General features: G+C 37.1%; 1 long non-coding RNA gene across 1 annotated transcript in view; it reads right to left on the bottom strand.

Annotated features, from left to right (window-relative positions):
- Positions 1 to 20524, bottom strand: part of LOC131487637 (uncharacterized) — a 38700-nt gene extending 18176 nt beyond the window's left edge. Inside the window, exons 1-2 of the long non-coding RNA XR_009249860.1 lie at positions 19830 to 20524; positions 15838 to 16014 (exon numbers count right to left, since the gene is read on the bottom strand). This is a non-coding gene — a long non-coding RNA (uncharacterized LOC131487637). The remainder of the gene's footprint in view (positions 1 to 15837; positions 16015 to 19829) is intronic.

Below are 20524 nucleotides of genomic sequence, written 5' to 3'. Positions count from 1 at the left end.
CAAACTTAATTGCAAAGATAGCTGGGGAATACAGTTCCAGTTAAACAGCTAATTTCCACCTGCAAATATACAACATGGATAGGGGATCAAGAATTGTTAATGCACAGCTGTTCATCTCTGTCATAATGTTCTAATATAGGGTCATCTTTGGTTTTCTGGAAGGAACCACACCTGGTAATAATGTATTATTCTTTTAAGGTACTATATATGCAAATTGACAGTTCTATTCACAAGTGAGTGAAATTATAGTTTTATTTTCCTATGTTAAGTATTTTATTCTTGATATCAGTGTGCATATATAAGATTTGGGGAAACACTGGAAAAGTGTAAAAATTATTTAAGTTTCTAAAAAGTCATCCATGAAATATCTTGCCTAAGTGCATTTCTTAAAAGCTTTTTTTCAAATTGTATGGGTATATCTATCTCACGCTTTATCCGTTCATCCATCACTAGGCACGTAGGTTGTTTCCATATCTTAGGTATTGTAAATAATGCTTGAATGAACATTTTGGGGAGCAGGTATGTCTTTGATATAGTGATTTCATTTCTTTTGGACAGATAACAGAAGTGGCATTCCAAAATCATATGGTAGTTCTATTTTTAAGTTTTTGAGGAAACTCCATACGTGCACCAACTTACATTCCCACTGACAGTGCAAAAAGTTTCCCTTTTCTCCACATCCTCGCCAGCACTTGTTATTTCTTATCTTTTTAATTTAATTTTTTTTAAATTTACATTCAAGTTAGTTAGCATATAGTGCAACAGCGATTTCTGGAGTAGAGTCCTTAATGCCCCTTACCCATTTAGCCCATCGCCCTCTCCCACAACCCCTCCAAAAACCCTCTGTTTGTTCTCTATACTTAAGAGTCTCTTATGTTTTGTCTCCCTCCCTTTTTTTATATTATTTTTGCTTCCCTTCTCTTATGTTCATCTGTTCTTTGTCTTAAAGTCCTCCTATGAGTGAAGTCATATATTTGTCTTTCTTGGACTGACTAATTTCGCTTAGCATAATACCCTCCAGTTCCATCCATGTAGTTGCAAATGGCAAGATTTCATTCTTTTTGATTGCTGAGTAATATGTGTGTGGGGGGAGGATATATATATATATATACACCACATCTTCTTTATCCATTCATCCATCAATGGACATTTGGGCTCTTTCCATACTTTGGCTATTGTTGATAGTGCTGCTATAAACATTGGGGTGCATATGTCCCTTTGAAACAGCATACCTGTATCCCTTGGATAAATACCTAGCAGTGCAATTGCTGGGTCATAGGGTAGTTCTATTTTTAGTTTTTTGAGGAACCTCCATACTATTTTCCAGAGTGGCTGCACCAGCTTGCATTCCCACCAACAATGCAAAAGAAATCCTCTTTCTCTGCATCCTCGCCAACATCTGTTGTTGCCTGAGTTGTTAATTTTAGCCATTCTGACAGGTGTAAGGTGGTACCTCATTGTGGTTTTGATTTGTGATGTTGATGAGTGATGTTGAGGATTTTTTCATGTGTTTGTTGGCCATCTGATGTCTTCTTTGGAGAAATGTCTGTTCATGTCTTTTGCCCATTTCTTCACTGGATTATTTGTTTTTTTGGGTGTTAACTTTGATAAGTTCTTTATAGATTTTGGATACTAACCCTTTAGCTGATATGTCATTTGCAAATATCTTCTCCCATTCTGTCAGTTGCCTTTTAGTTTTGCTGATTGTTTCCTTCACTGAGCAGAAGCTTTTTATTTTGATACTGTTTTGATACTAGCCATTAAGACAGGTGTGAGATAACATCTCACTGTGGTTTTGTTTGCATTTCTCTGATGATTAGTGATGTTGAGCACCTTTCATGTACCTGTTGACCCTTTGTATGTATTCTTTGAAAACTGGCTATTCAGATTCTCTGCCCAACTTAATCATATTGTTTTTTCTATTTCGTTGTATGAGTTTTGTTTTGTTTTTTGTTTGCATTTTTTTGGATATTTTGGACATTAACCTCTCATCAGATATATGATTTGCAAATATTTCTCCCACTCCATAGATTGCCTTTTCATTGTGTTGACAGTTTCCTTTGCTATGCATAAGACTTTTAATTTGATGTAGTCCCACCTGTTTATTTTTTGCTTTTGTAACCTTTGCTTTTGGTGTCAAATTAAAAAAAATAATTACAAAACTGGTTATCAAATGGCTTAAGCTATGTTTTCTTTCTTTATGTTTTCTTCCAGGAATTTTATGGTTTCAGGTCTTACCTTCAAGTTTTCAATCTATTTTAAGTGGATTTTTCTGTGCGGTGTAAGATAGGAATCAAGTTCATTCTTTTGCATGTGGCTGTTCAGTTTTTCCAAGAGCAATTTTTTTTTAAAAAACAAAGTTCCTAATTTCTTTTCTGTTTTTGTTCCATTTAGGATATGTGTGTCTATTTGATTTATTTATTTATTTATTTATATTTTTATTTTAGGGAGAGAAAGAGAGTGCAAGTGGTAGAGGGGGGAGAGAATCTCAAGCAGGCTCCATGCTAACTAACCACAGAGCCTGATGTGGAGCTTGATCGTACAACCTTGGGATCATGAACTGAGTCTAAATCAAGAATTGGATGCCCAACCCACTAGGCCACCCAGGCACCCCTGTCTGAGTCAATTTTTAAAAAATTGTGTTTAAATAGTACTTATGTCTTTGGGGTACCTGGATGGCTCAGTTGGATAAGTATCGGACTTCAGCTCAGGTCATGATCTCACAGTTCCTGGGTTTGAGCCCCACATTGGCCTCTGTGCTGATAGCTCAAGAGTCTGGAGCCTGTTTCAGATTCTGTGTCTCCCTTTCTCTCTGCCTCTCCCCCACTTGAATTTTCTCTCTTTCTCTCTCTCAAAAATAAATAAATGTTAATAAAAAAATTTTAAAAACATGTCTTTTATAGAATTGTGCAAAATATTCTCTTATTCTATAATTATTTTAACTTATTTTAAAAATAAACTATGTTCTTTTTCTTTTAATCATTCTTAATTTAGTATACTAGTTGTGTCCACATTAAAAAACAGAAAAAGCTAGGCTAAGTAGTTATTTACCTATTTCATTGTTCCCTTACTCCTCTCATCTCCTGTACCTCCCCAGCCTGATCCTCATATACCCACTTTTGCCAAATAACCTGTTCTTAGAGTTGTTGATAAATTTTCTGTTCTCTAATTTATTCTAAATTATTTCTGCTTTTATCCTCATTCACTCCTCTTGATTTATTTGGATTAATATATTGTTCTTTCTCTAAATTCTCAAATTTAGTTTTAAAATCAGTTTTAGGAATGCTTGGCTGGCTCAGTCAGTTGAGTGTCAAACTCTTGATTTTGACTCAGGTCATTTTCTCACAGTTCATATGTTCAAGTCCCATGCCGGGTTCCATGCTAACTGCACTGGAGCCTGCTTGGGATTCTCTTTCTCCTCCCTCTGCCCCTCCCTCCCTGCTCACATGTACATGCACACTCTCTTTCACAATTAAATGAACATAAAAAAATGAAATCAATTTTAATTAAAGGGAATCAACCTTTCTTTTTCTTTCTTTCCCTTTCTTTTCTTTCTTTGTTTTTCTTTCTTTCTTTCTTTCTTTCTTTCTTTCTTTCTTTCTTTCTTTCTTTCTTTCTTTCTCTTTCTTTCTTTCTTTCCTTCCTTCCTTCCTTCCTTCCTTCCTTCCTTCCTTCATTCCTTCCTTCCTTTCTTTTTTGCTATGAAGTGTCCTCTGAGTACATCTTTGACTGTAGTTCATAACCTAAAATATACTATTATTGTTACATTTTCTAGTTATTCTGTCTTTACTATTGATTTACTTTTGACAGAATTTAGTTAGTAGATAATTAAAATTTTCTGCTTTCTTTTAAATGTCTTAATGTTTGTGATTAGAAAATCTAATTTGTATTATTGCTACTTTGGGGAAATATACTGTTTTCTTTATGCCACTTGAGCAAAGGGTGGCTTTTCTTCATTTTAAGACCTACTGATCATCCTGACTATATTAGTTATTCCTTTATTTATTTACTTATTTTTTATCTGCCGAATTGTCTTCTAGAGTGAGAGAATGTGATAAAAACAAAATACACTATCAATATATTTTGTTAATTTTAGAAATGTTCTAATTTACTAGTTGTCTACCATATATAAATGGTGCCTATAGGTAAATGGTAGCTATATCTCATGGTTTGGATCCTTCATCATTATAAATTCCCTGTGTCTTATTTCAACTTGGTCCAAATTTTTCTGTTATAGATGATACTATTCAGTTTGAGGCATGAGCTTTGTTCTACTAAATATTTCAATGTTATCATATCTTTGCTATTTTAACTTTTTTTGCTTGTTTTTGTTTAATTTGCTAAAGGTAGTTTCTCTTAAATTTAATATAATTTAAATCTAATTTAGGTCATCTCTCACAGAACTTCCTATAATATGATGTAATTTTAAATGAAAGAAAGGAGAACAAAAAATTACATTTTCACTACAATATATAAGAAAATGTATACATATGGTCAAAACATAGATAAGAATACGGAAAACTTAAGTGGCCCCATTAAGGCATAAATGTAGAAAGGTTTAGCATATTTCCTTTGATGTGGTTAGAATGTTGTCTTGGTAATAGTAATAATAACTATAATAATATAATTTTAATATAATATAGTAAACGTTATTATATAATAATAACATATCATCATCATCATCATCATCCTTGTGCCATATATGGATGATATAAATGCTTAAATGAATCAATTCATTGTCTAAAGCAATTTCCACTAATGATACTGGGGCAACATTTGATGTGAATTTCCCCTCTCATTACTCTACCAGTGTACGTACCCTGAGAAGAATTTGCTTTGGCTAACCTACCTCACATACTTCCAAGTTATGATTATTACTCCACCTGCCTTCTCATTAGAGCACCTTGCAAGAGCCCATGTGGGAGAATCATGGTCTCAGATGTCCTAGTGAGGCCAAGTGACCAGTGGAGAAGTGTGGTATTCGTGCACTTATGTAATCTCACTCTTTTGTGTATGGACTGGAACTAGTGACTTGATTTGAAGTAATGGAATACAGCAAAAATGGTGGGACACCACTTCCTATGACTTCCATCTTCCTACTTGTCCTCTCTCTTGCTTGCTCTGACAAGGCCAGCTACCAGTATGGACAGGCCCATGTGGCAAGTATTCCAGGGAGGCCCACAGTGAGTAGATTTTGAGAAACTTCTGAGGCCCTCAGTTCAAAACCAGCGTGAGACAATGAATCCTGCCAACAACTACTGGGGTCAACTTGGAAATAGATCCACCCCTAATTGAGCCTTAAGTTAACTGCAGCCTGTGGGAGACCCAGAGCCAAAACATTCAATTATGCTCACTGAATTCTAGGCCCACAGAAATTGTGAGATAATAAGTCTGTGTTGTCTTAATTCACTAAAAAAATACTTAAGATGTTCCCCTGTAGAAGGGTGCCACTGTTAGTGATCTACATTTTACAATTAAGGGTTTAAAGGGAATTTTCCTCTTTAGATTTCAGGTTTCAGATTGTGGTCTGGCCCTGTTATTTCTTTCTATATTCATATGCACCTTTATTGAAATCATTTTACTTTTGGAACGTGAAAAATTACCATTATACAATTTATATACAGAGAAGAAATCCAGTATAGGCTCAAGTTGTTCATCTGTATCTACATGAAAACACCAATTAGTTCCTTGCTTCTGTGAATTCTGAGCTTAAAATCCCTTCAACAAATCTCTGATCCTTCCTCAGCTAAGATTTTACAAGTAGCTTATTTTTTTCATTTATCAATTGTGCATTACATAGAAGAACTTGGATCAGGGACTTATAGAGATTAAGAGAAAGTTTAAGTTCTGACCTTAACCCTTATCTCTAACAATTTTGCAGGGAAGAACACAGACACAGTTCAATCCAATCACATTCAAACACGGTGCTTTAGGAAGCTGAGTGTGTGAACGATAAATAAGAGGGTAGGTGTACAGATGAATAAGAACAGTCCTACTCTTGAGGGGTTGTTAAATGCTGCTGGAAGGTGGACAGACAATAAGTATTACTGAATAAAAATGTAGATCTAACTGGGAATCTAGTTAGGGAAGACTTCCTGAAGGAGGCAGCACATGAGCTGGATCCTGAGTCTCAAGCAGGATTTAATGGTTGGAGATAAGGGTAGGACAAGAGAGACAGTGTATTCTGAATATCTAGACAAGCAGGAGACAATAAGAATCTCTCCCAGGCAGCAGGAAAGAGTTTAAATTAGCCAAACATAGTAAAAGGTAAAGGTATAAATATAAGAAATGATAAGAGAGATGTGTCTGGAGCTCTTGAAAGAGGTCAAAACTAGAAGGACTAAACTAAGAATTGTCTGCATGGAGGTGGCATGCAAAGTGGATGATGTCCCTGAGGAAGGAAGTAGAGAGGAGCTGAGGATGGAGCCTTGAGGATCACCCACATTTAGGGAGAGGATAATAAATTGAGGCAGCAGAGCAATCCCTCTTCTGTTTCTCTGAGAATTTTGTTTTAAACCTCACAGCCTTACTTGTATCTATAACCTCTTTTCTTCAACACCCTCTGGTCTCCAACTCGCCAGTGTTCATTTCTCTCCCATCATAGATAGATCTGAGTATGTCTGTCAAATCACTTGGAATCCAATGACTCAGGTGTGAGTCTCAGAGCTGGCATGTTAAGCTGTGCTACTAAGCACAAGTGAACTCACTTCTCTGAGCATCAGTTTCCTCATATAACAAAAGCTGACAATTATGCTTTCTCTGTAGGGTAATTGTGAGAAATAAGTGAGATAACATGAGGCAGCGTCTAGCACAGCACTTGGCATATAGTAAATGTTCCTTGAATCTAAGTCTGAATTGCCAAATGAGCTACCCTATGATGGCATGATTCATCTGTAACTTTTGTCTACAGCTGAAAGATTTACAATTATACCACGTTTATTGGGGAAGAGCTATTTATCACATGAAAAATTATGCTTTTCATGTTCCAAGAGAATTAACTTTACTCTAAATTTCATTTCCTTATTCCTTTTTTTTCCCCTTGCCTTGGCCTTAGTGTATCATGGGAAACATTTTTTCCCTTGCTTATGCTTCATTTCATGATAGGCTGTTATGAGCATATAACACAAACCACAAAAATATCAGGAAAATATGGAATTGTAAAACTAGGGTTCAATCCAATTCAGAACTTTGGTTTAAGGGGAGCCTTTATATCTTTTCTCCATGGAAATTCCATAGTGTGGGGTGCATAAGGGTGGCTTGCTCTAAGAGTTTAGGAGAGATTAGGTAATTTATTCTCTGCCTCTGTCAGCATCTGCTTTTTGTTACATTTTATTCATAAGCATTTTTTAAACACATATTTATAATCGCCAAGTTTTGTAGCCCTTTGTATACCTTTTACTGGCTGTTGAATTCACTTGAAACCTTCTCTAGGAATCAGCCTGAAAATAATGCTTCTTTATTTTTATCTTCAAGATACCCAACCCAGTTGGAAGGGGAGAAAAAGAATGTCTGTGGGATCCTGTTAAATTTCCATCCCTTCCCCTGTAGTTTCATCAAGATCAAACAGATTCTACATAGCGGCGGCAACATAGAGCAGAGAGCAAATCAGATGCATATGTGAAGCTGTGATAAAATAGAGCTTTACAGAAAGGGAAGAAAGACCTAGCAGGCATGCCTGGCTGGCAGCTGAAGAAAGTGTTACTGTCATTATTAAAGAGAAGTGAATATACTGCCAAGGCCCCGAGAATAGAGTATCAAGTATTGCCTGTGGACCCGATGCTGAGTGACTCATTCGTTTGGTCTTTCTGTACGTCGGAAAGCCAAGTGCCCACTTAGAAAATCTGTTGATAACATGTATAATATAAAACACTTTAATAACTGTGGAGATTTGAAAGATCCTCAGTTTGTGGAAGAGCTGTGCTAAGCAACCTGACATGCAAACTTGTCTAGTCCTGGCAAGAGCACTATGAGGGAGAGGCTAGCATCAGTCCCATCTTATAGATGAGAAAACTTCCCAGAAAAGTTAGGCAAACTGCCCAAGGTTTATATTTGGTAAATACCAGAGCTGCTTTTTAAACCTAGGCCTGTTGGCACCAAAGACTATGCCCAATCATTCTGCTAAAAAGTTGATGCTACTTTTTAAAGTTTCCCATTACTTATAGACAATTCTATCCAACTAGGGTACAATGTTATAGGAAGCTAGTGCAACCATTAGAAATAGGTTATGTCATCCATGAGTTTATTAAATCATGTGTCTTAAAAATTTATTTTAGGTGTTTATTTCATCATATTTCTAAGGTACTAACCTAGATTCATGTTTCTCAGCTAGTACCTTGTGAGCCTAAAAATGTATTTTGATTCCTTATAGATTGAGTGCAATCAGAATTATATTCAATCCTTTTCTTCCCTCCTTTCCTTCCTTCCCCTGCTTCTTCCTTCTTTCCCTCCTCCCTTCTTTTCTTTTATTTAACATTTACTGCACACTTACTAAGCTTTGGGGATAGAACACTGAAAAGCTTCCTGCATTATAAAGCTTTCATTTGGGGTGCCTGGGGGCTGAGTTGGTTGAGCGTCAGACCGTTGATTTTGGCTCAGGTCACGATCCCAGAGTCCTGGGATTGAGCCCTGCGTTGAGCTCTGTGCTGAGCATAGAGCCTGCTTAAGATTCTCTCTCTCTCTCTCTCTCTCTCTGTGCCCCTCCTCCCTGCTCACGTGCTCTCTCTTTCTAAAATAAAATTTTAAAAAATATTTCATTCTAAAAAATTAAACAATAAGTAAATACAAGTATTTCAGATAATGATCTATGGCATGGAGATCATAAAACAAGACGCTGTGATGGTGACTGTGGGCAAGAAGGGCCCATGACGTTTAGCTGACGACCTAAATGATAAGAAGGAGTCAATCACCCAAAAGACTGAGGTCAGGTCTCCCAGGCAAAAGGTACTACAAGGGACAGAACTACTACAACCCCTGGGGGTGGAAAGGACTTGATGTATTAAAAGAGAGCAGCTGGTGTAAGGTCGGAGATGGAGGCATTGCCTGGTCCTTAGAACCTTGTGGGTCCTTGTAAGGAGTTTAGACATTATTCTCAATACCTGGTAAAGTCAGTTAAATAGGATAGTGGAATGATCTGACTTAAGTTTAAAAAGATAAGAGCTATGAGAAGAAAGAACTTAGGGGAATAAGAGTAGAAGCAGGGGGACACATGAGGAGGCTTTTAGAGTAAGAATGGTGGTGTCCAGGTACAAGACCACTCGATTTGTAATGCTGTTTCAATTTGTGATGCTAAAGGATGGTCAGTAAGTAACTAACAATGTCCACTTATGATAAGAGATGGTGGGAGAAAGAGAAGAATCAGATTTAAGAAGTGAGAAGGTAAATAAACTGGTTCATTCCATATCATTTATGGAGATTACTGTCTATTATGATAAGAAGGAAATTTCCTTGTAAATATCCCAATCTACCTAGATCCCTATTTCATTTTCCTTCAAATCCCCCACAGATGTCACAGCTAAGGCCAGTGGCATTATCTTCCTCCTCCTATCCTCTCTCTTACCTCTCTTGTAGGCAACCTGAAAGTTAGGAGAACTTAGTGAGGTCTGGATCTGAGACTCAATGCTAAGGCACACTTTTAATAAATGAAGCTCATGTTTCCTTTAGAAGCTGGGAAAATTCCATGTTTAGAAATGAACTATAATCCAGGCAATGGAATATTCTTTAATGCTAACAAGAAATGAGCTCTCAGGACTTAAATGGAGGAAACTTAAGTGAAGATTTCTAAGTAAAAGAAGCCAATTGGAAAAGGCTACATACTGTACACTTCCAACTATATGACATTCTGGAAAAGGCAAAACTACGAAGACAATAAAAAAATCAGTGGTTGCCAGGGGTGGAAGGAGAGAGAGAGATGAATAAGCAAAGCACAGAAGTTTTAAAGGATAGCAACAATCCTTGGTATGATATTATAATAATAGATAATATGTATGTCATTGTACATTTGCCCAAACACATAGAATGTACAACACCAAGAGTGAACCCTAAGGTAAACTATGGACTTTGGGTGATTATGATGTGTCAATGTAGGTTTATCCTTGGTAAAAAAATGTACCATTCTAGTGAGCAATGTTGATGAGAGAGGCTATTCATGTGTGGGGCAGAGGTATCTGAGAAATCTCTGTACCTCCCTCTCAATTTTGTGGCAAACCTAAAACTACTCTAAAAATGAAGTATTAAAAATAATCTATCATAACTATATATATATTTTTGAGCATACTACAGAAGTTTAACTTTATTAACCACCATTAATCATTAGGGAAATGCAGATCAAAGTCACAATGAGACACCATTACTCCACCATAATTACTAAAATTAAAAGTACTAAAAATTCCAAGATAGTGTGGGGCAACTGTATATACTTTCATATAATAGTGCGAGTGTAAATTGGTTGAACTACTTTAGGAAAATGTATACACTATGACTCAGCAGTTCCATTTATAGGTTCACACCCCAAAGAAATAAGTACTTATAAACCATATTTACAAGAATATTCATAGATGCTTTGTCCATTGGAGCCCAAAATTTAGGGGCATCTGGGTGGCTCAGTTGGTTAAGCATCTGACTCTTTATCTTGGCTCAGGTCTTGATCTCATATTCATGAGTTTGAGTCCCATGTTGGGCCCCATGCTTTTTTTTTTAAAGGCCAAAACTTAAAATAACCCAAAAATGCATCAAAGTAGAATGAATAGTGATATCACTATACAGGGGAACAATACACAGCAATGAAAAAAACTACTGCATTTACAACATGAATGAATCTCATAGACATATGCTGAGGAAAATATATTTCCACTTCTATGAACAGGAGATGGTATGAGGGAACCTGCTGGGTTCTAGAACTTCATAAGTATATTTTTAAATGATTAAAGTTATGACCACTTTTAATATCTTGGGTTTGATACAAAAATACTGAAGTGTACTCATTCTACTAAAGGACAAATAGGGCGAACTTTATCTTGTCTGAGGTAAGAGGTCATGTATGAATTACGCCTGGCAGATAATTTCAAGAACATTTTTACCATGCGTCTACAACATATATGGTACAGCATTTAAGATTTAGGAAGGCATGGAGCACCTGGGTGGCTCAGTCAGTTAAGTGTTCGACTTTGGCTCAGGTCATCATCTGGCAGTTCCTGAATTCGAGCTCTGCGTCGGACTCTGTGCTGATAGCTCAGAGCCTGAAGCCTGCTTCAGATTGTGTCTCCCTCTCTATCTGCCCCTTCCCTGCTCTGTCTCTGTCTCTGTCTCTCTCTCAAAAATAAATAAACATTAAAAAAAAATTTAGGAAGACACAAAAGCACAAGTGAGTTTTTTTTTTCTTTTAATCAGTGTTAACCTCACTAGCATAGTACCCTAAAGTTTGACTATATTCATTATTTTTGAAAATAGGTTCAACTTGACAGGCCAGCCAAACATTTTCCTACCAGCTTTTGCATTTTCTGCTTATACTGAAGCTAATATTGCTCCCAGATTTCATTATTATTGTGCCTACAGGAGCATGGCTGAGTTTATTTGATAATCCTCTCCAAATTCAGTTAATTAAATGGAAAAATGTTAGTAAAATCAAACATTTGTTACTATAGTGAAAAGTTTATTTGAACTGAATTTTTCTCCTTTTTGGACTGGTGGTTTTGGCATTGTAAATCTGCCTTCCAAATTCACCCGCAAACACGTTTCTGTGGAAACAGAGCCACAAATAGAAGCAGTGGTTATTGATTTTCTTTGGGGGCTACCAACTGGTTTCTGCAAAACCCTGGAGAGCATATGCCGATTTCCATGTGTATTTTATCCCCTTTCTCTCCCCCTACCCCTTCCACACCTGCACGGCTTTAAAATAATCCAGGCCTATCTATTATTTATCAAAAGGCTAGCTGATAAAACAAAGAAATTCTGATCTCTCCTTGTTATTAGAATCTCCTAGATTCTGCCTCTCTTCTAGCCTGCCTCCCTCTGTTTCCGGGAAGCCCACCCAGGCTCAGGCAGATCCTCCACCTTTGGTCAAACCCTAGTGCTCCATCCAAGATACTCTTTCTCCTGTTCCCCAACCTCTCCAAACTTTGTTCAGTCCTTCATCCTTTCATCTAGGCCCTCCACCTGCTTGTCATGGCTCTCAGTTCTTGTATAGGCTAACTCCTACCCATATAATTAATTGAACTTTAGACATTTCTTCCTTTAAGAAGTTTTTCTTGGAGCACCTAGGTGGCTCAGTTGGTTAAGCATTGGACTCTTGATTTTGGCTCAAGTCATGATCTCACAGTTTGTGGGATGTAGCCCACAGTTTGTGGGATGTGTTGGGGAGCCTGCTTGGGATTCTCTCTCTGCTCTCTCTCTGCCCCTTCTCTCCCCAGAGCATGCACACTCTTTCATAATAAATAAATAAACATTTTAAAGAAAGAGAAGCTTTTCTTGACTCTTCCTTTAGACTAGGTTAGATGTGCCTGTTAAATATCTCTGTAGTGCCTATTAAATATTTCTATAGCAACTGTAACTGGTGATGATAACACTTATGTTGTATTTTAGAAGATTGTAGAAGGCTTAGGTTGAATAAAGTAAATGTTTGGCATAGTGTACTCATTTTCAGTGTGGCTGGGTTTTGTTTGTTTGTTTGTTTGTTTGTTTGTTTTTTAAATACCACAGCTTTGTTTGTCAAACCAATAAATAGAAAGGTATGCTTTCAAAGTTATGGGGGTCAGAATTTCAAACCCAATGTGTCTCAAGGGGAGTTCTTGTTCCTTGCTTCTCTTAGTTTCTGGTGGTTGTTGGTAGTCCTGAGATTGTGACTGCATTACTCCAGTCTCTGCTCCATGGCTATATTGCCTTATCCTGTTCTCTGTGGGCCTCTCCTGTGTTTCTCTTATAGGGATATTTGCTGGATTTAGGGCTCACCTGGGTAATCTGGTTGATCTCCTCATCTTGAGATCCTTGACTTAATTACATCTGCAAAGACCTTGTTTCCAAATAAGATAATATTTACAGATCTGGGGATTAAGACACAAAGGACCAGGGGCTATGGTTCAGCTTACTACATATAGTAACAGGCACTCAAACACTATAAGGATTATTAATGAAGATAATAATGAAAATGCCTTATTGATAAATTGGAGGATATCCTCACTGGTTCTCTTCAGACCAGTGTCTTATCTTCATAGGCTGTGTCATGCTAATTCCCACATCAGATACCTCAGTCCTGAAATTATCTTCATTTGAGAGTCCTTTTTGCTACTCTTATCTTACCCATTCTTTAAGGTTCAACTCCAGTCTTAACCTCCTCTACAAAGCCTACCACAATCAATAACAGTGATAATAAAAGCACCTAACATTTATCAAGAGCTTACTAGTTGCCAGGCATGGTAGAAAAAACATTAATTTTCCAAAGGATATCCCCACTGTTCTTCCTTCCTTTGACTTGCTATTACATTTATATCTGTGCCACCATACATATTATTTAATTATATACTCTCAGATTTGCTAATTATAGACTATGTATGTGGTCTATATATAAATTTTTTATTCTCTCTCTCTCTCTCTCTCTATATATATATATATGTACTATTTTACTACTACTGTGACTAACATTTCTTAGAGTACTTACCATGGGCCAAGAACTGAGCTAATCAATTGAATTTTCTCTTTAATCAATGCAATTCTGCAATGTGTATACTTCCTTTATTCTCGCTTTTCAGATGAAGAAAAGGAAGTTTACAGTTAACTGCGTATTGTCTATCAGTGATAGAATCAGAATCTGAACCAAAGGACTTCAGAAACCAGAGAAACTTATATATTATGTTATATATTTAGTACAATGTCATGTAAAGGTTGGCTTTGTCTTCTCAAGCATTTAGGTAGATTTGAATCTTCTTATGGCCATACTCTTCTTTCTTATAATCATCTGTTATGATGCTCAGTTCTTGGAATAAAATTTTTGTCTTGTTTTTAAATATACTAAATGTACTGGATGATTTGAAGAGCTCTTTAGCTCAAAGCTCTAAGTTTGGTCCACTTAGCAAACAGGTATTACCTCAAAGGCCTTTGCAATGTGGATGTAAAGTGCTTGAGAGACTCAGCTCAGAATGAGAAAAAAATGCTCCCTCATCTCACCATCTCCCCCCCCTTTTAAATCTGTCCTCATCACAGGTAGGGAGTCAAGGAAATCAGCATAAATTATTTTCCTTCTTGATATTGTAAAGGTCATTAAATTAGGTAGCATTAATAGCATCAGTAGGAGGCTGAGAACTGAAAGAGATACGACTCTGAACCCTGTGACAAAGCTCTCCAAGCTCTAAGTAGAGAAAGAGAATTGCCTGATCATTCAAGAATTTGTAGGACTGCTTTATTTGCTACTCTTCAACAGGAAAACCTTTGTCCTTCCATAGTCAGTGATCTAGCAAAATTTCCTTACCATTAATTTCACTCATTAAAAGGAAAAGAAGATGACAAGAAGTTAAACATTATCTTTCTCAAACTACATTCAATCAGTTCTAGTTTACATCAGCTCAGTTGGAGAACAGCAGAATTACGAATTTATTTTTTTTTATTTTTTTTTTCAACGTTTTTTATTTATTTTTGGGACAGAGAGAGACAGAGCATGAACGGGGGAGGGGCAGAGAGAGAGGGAGACACAGAATCGGAAACAGGCTCCAGGCTCCGAGCCATCAGCCCAGAGCCTGACGCGGGGCTCGAACTCACGGACCGCGAGATCGTGACCTGGCTGAAGTCGGACGCTTAACCGACTGCGCCACCCAGGCGCCCCAGAATTACGAATTTTAACACAACATCATTAGCATCATTTAGTTTTCTCCAACTTTGATTTTGGTTTAATTTGTTAAGATTCAGTTAATTATTTAGGGAACAGCTTATCTCCTGCTTCCTCTACAGTAACAGAATTTTTTAAAGAAATAAATTCAAAATTTCCCTCTATCTCAATGAAGTGACAATAATGTTTAAATATTATATTAAGAAGTACCAAAGTTTCTGTTAAAATTACCAAGCCAATTGGGAAAATAAAAAAGTAAATCCTTATGCTTTAGAAATGTTTACTTCACCAAGTGGATTTTAGGAAAAAAACAGTAACCTCTTGTTTTACGGCATTCACTCAGTTCTAAGTGGTGATGACAATGATAGTTAACCACTGTTTGTGAGTGCAAGCGGTGAAAACCTGGTGTTTGAATTTTTCGTCTTTGTGATAATTGATCTTCACAACAGCTTTACGAAGAGACCACTACTTTCTACGTCCAATAAACTGATAAGAAAATTAAAAACCAGAGAAATTATGTAATTTCCCCAGCGTCCTACAGGTAATAAAGGATAGTCAGTATTTGACTCTATGCAGAATATGTAAATTACACTGCCAAGTGTACTGTGCCCTCCAACAATAATTGCTGACACTTTTCCCCTTATGAGTAAATATTTTATAAAACTGATAATGTGATAATGCTGAACTTTATCTGAGCCCTTTCGGTTCTGGAAAATAAGAAGGGTTTGGAAATCTTCCCACCCTTTAAGGAACACTTTGCACCCTGCACTGGTGTGTCTTGAGAGAAGACCCATTTCTGTCCTCTCTCAGGACTCCCATAAAGTCTGGGATGACTTTCTTGCTTACTTGCCACTAAAAAGTCCCAGGTCCCCTTTTGTTCTTTGAGACATTCCTTATTAATGAATATTCTTGCTATTGTAATACTCTACATAAAATAATCTCCTTGGCTGGTGTATTTGTCTTTCACAGTTTGGTGCTGTAACTCAGAGAGGACCAGATCTCGGTTTTTTGGGTCCCTGTTTACATACCCAGGTAGAGAAGCCTCTGGTACCCCTTTTGTGCTCTGCTCCTGAAGAATGATTGGAGACCCAGTGGTGAGTCTGATTCCTGTGCTATGGACTCATGTCCACAGGTAGCAGGGTAAGGTGCCAGCTTGATTTCTGTGGCCAGCTTCTTATGGTTTTGTGGTCTTCTTTTGGTGGTCTCTGTAAAGGAATTAATGATTTGTAGAAATCTTGTCTCTTTCATGTGAAAGACAGTAAGAGACTCTGGTTTGTTGGTCTTTTCTGTTTGTCTATTTTCTGAGTTCAAATTAATTAAGAACTTATGCCCACTGGGAAAGGAATAGCTTATTAATGTGGATCAGTGAATTTTGTGTTTCTGTTTGACCTGTGACTGAAATTTTATTCTATTTTATTAAAACATTTACTTATTTTGAGACAGAGAGTCTGAGAGGGGAGGGACAGAGGAATAGGGAATGAGAGAATCTTAAGCAGACTCCACACTCAGTACAGAGCCCCAACATGGGGCTCAATCCCACAACGAGATCACATCCTGAGCCAAAATCAAGAGTCTGATGCTTAACTGACTAAGCCATTCAAGCGCCCTTATGACTGAAATTTTGGAATTAAAGCTATGTGTTCTTTTCTCTCTTTGGATATTTATGTCTGTCATTTAGAAAGTCTTTTGCGTTTCATTATATAATATTTCCTATTTTCAGATGAAATTACTGAATTTGATTATAAGATCTCTTTAAGGAGTTCTATTCTGATAGGCTTAGAGGTAAATTATTGCATATATAATTGAATATCCCTAAAATTCCCAGAAATTAAGGAAATTGAATTACTAAGACTTTCAATGTGCTAGATTTAAAAAGTACCTTTACAGAAATAAAATCAAATGTTTTACGATTTCAAGCTCACATAATTTAGGCAAATCTTTGGCAAATGACAGTTACATAATATTTTTGGTTTAATAAAAATAGCTATGTTTTCTCTGAGTTATAAGTGTTAAGTATAATAAACAGCAGGTGCAATTCTCATATTGTATATGAGAATGTTACATTTAGAAAGTTTAAACCTAATCAAGATCATACATCTAATAATAGATAGATATCTACTGATTTTAGAGGCTGTGCTTTTAATCTGTAACCTATATATCACTGTAAGCAAGTGAAATTATTTTTTGCATATATCACATTCATTTAGGAATGAAATATTTAGTAACTTCCCCAAGTGGAAGAGGAGATTATACTAATTTTTTCTTTAAGCTTAATACCAGACCCAAAGTTTCTCACTTGATGGATATACACTGACTTACAAACAGGAAAGTTAATTGTGTTATTAAGTATGTTATTAGTGCAGGGTCTGTGTTGAGCTAAGTTTGGAGCATGTGACCAGACCACTAACTATATATACATTAGTGATGGTAAAAAGCCATGTGAACTGGAGTTCTCTTGAAAGATTGTGCCAAATACTTTGACTCCATCCTGGATGGAATAAATTGTTTCATATTATCACATATCAAGCCCACTCTGTATGGTGATTTTAAATTTTGGTTAGTAGTACTATTCTAACTGTTTGCAAAGTTTGGAATGTCACCCCTCCTAAGAATCCCTAATTTTCTTTCATCTTTCCTTGCTGAAAACTGCAGCTTTCTGACTATTTCTGCAACATATTCCCAGACTATAATGAACTTTGTAGCTCTAGTTTAGTCTCCTTTTTTATCCTTTTTATTTTTATTTTTTTATTTCATGTGAACCCGAACAAATATAACACTAAGCAATCATGATATTATTTTAAAGAGTAGCCCTTACATTTTTAGCAATTGTAGTATTCTAAAATAGTTGCTAATATAATTGCTAAAAAAATTGCCCTGCCTTTCAGAAATGACTCTCTTCGTGCTTTTAACTAACATAGAATATGCATGTGTAAAGCTATTTTAAGATGAAAGTGATGGTTTGATATTGTCTTAAAAATAACTCTAATTTGGAGGCAGTCAATTTTATGTCACTCTTATTCAAATTATCTGCCTTTAAGTACAGAAGATTTAGTACACTTAGTAAAATTAAAAAAAATATTTTAAAGAAATCTGCTGTTGTTTAGAAAACTGCATGAACAATTCCCATCTGCAAATGGTTATTTATTACTTAGTTATTTTTAGATTTTTTTTTTTTTGGATGCATCGCTCACAGTAGCCTCTGGGTGCGTTTGCAGACTTTAATAATTAGCTTTCCCATTATAGCTTACACACAACATAGAAGACAACATAAACACAGGATGCATTCACATACGTCAGCATATATTCATACGCAAATAAACAGGTGAAGGAGGATACTTTTCATCCAGACTTTATCAGCCAATGAGATTAGTTAATAATTCCTTAAAAACCCAAAAATCTTAAAATACTTGATACTAATCAAGGAGCTACTTCTTTGTTCAGGGATTATAGTTTGTTTCTGGGCCATGACTTGTGCCTATAAGCTTTTCACAAGGTTATGAAGTGTTTATGCTCTGAAAATGAAATGATTAGCTCTGAAATACAGTGGGAAAAATACTGTGAAATGTCAGTATAATACTGTCTACTAGTCAGTTGCAACTCAATTGTAAAATAGTTGACATAACCTTTAATATGAAATGTGTAAGCATTTTAAATATGCTAGATACAATGCCAGAAAGGTCCTGTAAAAGTAAGAGTACCAAAGATTTCCCAAGACTTTAAAAACAATCTGGCAAGATGCTGTTAGAATTAGTGTGCTGGAGGGGTGCCCGGGTGGCTCAGTGGGTTAAGTGTCCTACTCTTGGTTTAGGCTCAGGTCATGATCTCATAGTCATGAGACTGAGCCCTGCGTTGGGCTCTGCACTGACAATACGGAGCCTGCTTAGGATTCTCTCTCTCTCTCTCTCTCTCTCTCTCCCCCCCCTTCCCTCCCTCCTCTTGTGCACTCTCTCTCTCTCTGCCTCTTAAAATAGGAAAGGCTAGATTCTGCTGTAAGAGTTGACTCCTTCCCCTACTCCCCCAGTTTGATTTTGATCAACACCATTCACTCCCTAGAACAGGCATCACCAAAGCTCATAATAGGCCTCTGTTCTGCATCATAAGAATGTTTACACACCTCTTCCAAGATGCCATCACCCTGAATACCTCTCCTTCTGATGTGGTTAATTGTCAGAAAGCTCTTGTCTAGCACATGCTCCCCCAAAGGGCTAGGGAATGGATAGTAGGGGGCTCTTCTAGGGGTTAAGAAGATAGCCCTGGGCAGAGAGAAATGTTCACAGTTCTACAATCTGAATTCCACTCACATTTACATAAAAGGCGATGATGATTGCTATCCCCAGTTGTCCTGATTTGTAAATGTAGTTCCCAGATTCCTCCCCAGGGTCTGACACTCTGCTGCTTATTCTCTAAAAGGCAGGATGTGCTGTCCTCAGTTACAACTTCTGTTTCATTATAGGTTCTCTGGTAGCAAGGAATAAAAAGCCATCCATGGTTATTGACTGAATTTAAAAGGGATTCTGGGGGGTTTGGAACATAGTTTTGGCAGGAAGTATGCCATGACCTCTTATTTTTATGAAAAGGCCTATATGTAGGTATATGGGAAAGTTCCTTGATGTAAACTAATAGAAGTTACTACAAAAGGCATGGTGGTGGTAGTGTCTATAGGAAATAACACCATTCTATACCTAAACCTCACTTGATTCACCTCTGCCCCACGTTTGCTCCTGATTGGTGCCAAGACAAGGTTGTGGATGATTTTTATTTTGCACCTAAGTTTATTTGAGTGAGTCTCCACAATTGCCCTATTTTCCACTTAGGTATAAGGAAAGCAGAACAGAGAGCTAAAAGGAAGACTGTACTTCACTGTGGAAGAGTAGATCTGACAGAGGTGATGTCACCCCACATCAGTGTATCACTGTTCAAGGTGGGGTGCTTTGCTTCAATTAAAGGACATTTTTGATGGATTTGCATTTAGAAAACTATTCAGAGATAATTTAGACTATGCCAACTCAATTTCACTCACTTGGCCTCCGAGATGCATTCATAGATGGAGAGAAAGGGATACCATTGCAGCCAGGAAGACCAGAAATGCTTGTAACTCAGTCTATTTAGTAGATGCTGCCACTGCTGATCTAAGTTTGCCTAGGGCAATGCACTATGCGTAGGAACCCCATCTGTCCTGCATGTAGAGATAAAAGAAGGGTTGTGAATCCTTTTATGCAGTGTTTTGTCACAGACCCTAGTTCCAACTCTTGAGCATGGCATATCCACGTCCACCCTCACTTTCCTTTCCTAAACCATAATGTGGTCTGCTTATCTTTGCTTATCCTCACAAGTGCCATTCTTGTCCAGTTAGCCTTTGCCTTGGGGCTCCTTCTGGCTTAGGACTTTTCTTTCTAGCTTCACTTACGTTACTGCTTCTCTCTGCCCCTTGTGTGACTTCTACCAGACAGACCCCTACCACCGAAGTATGTTGACTCATCTTGCACCTTCTAGACCGCAGGCGTCCTCCCCAGGCAGGTGCAGGATATCCTGCTGCCCATTGTGCCTGGGGCAATGTTGTGATCAGAAAGTCAGGAAGAAAGTAGTCAGTCTTCCTTTGCAGGGATGATGTTTCCTCATTGTCAAAAAAAGTAAATATGCTTTTCTTACATCTTAAGACCTCACCAGTACTGATATGGATAAGATGGAATCAGGAATGGGGAATGGTAATGGACA

The sequence above is a fragment of the Neofelis nebulosa genome, chromosome 10, assembly GCF_028018385.1.
Source record: "Neofelis nebulosa isolate mNeoNeb1 chromosome 10, mNeoNeb1.pri, whole genome shotgun sequence".
In the NCBI taxonomy this organism is placed as follows: domain Eukaryota; kingdom Metazoa; phylum Chordata; class Mammalia; order Carnivora; family Felidae; genus Neofelis; species Neofelis nebulosa.
Note: the sequence above shows the minus strand (reverse complement) of the source record. Positions and strands in the feature narration are given on the sequence as shown.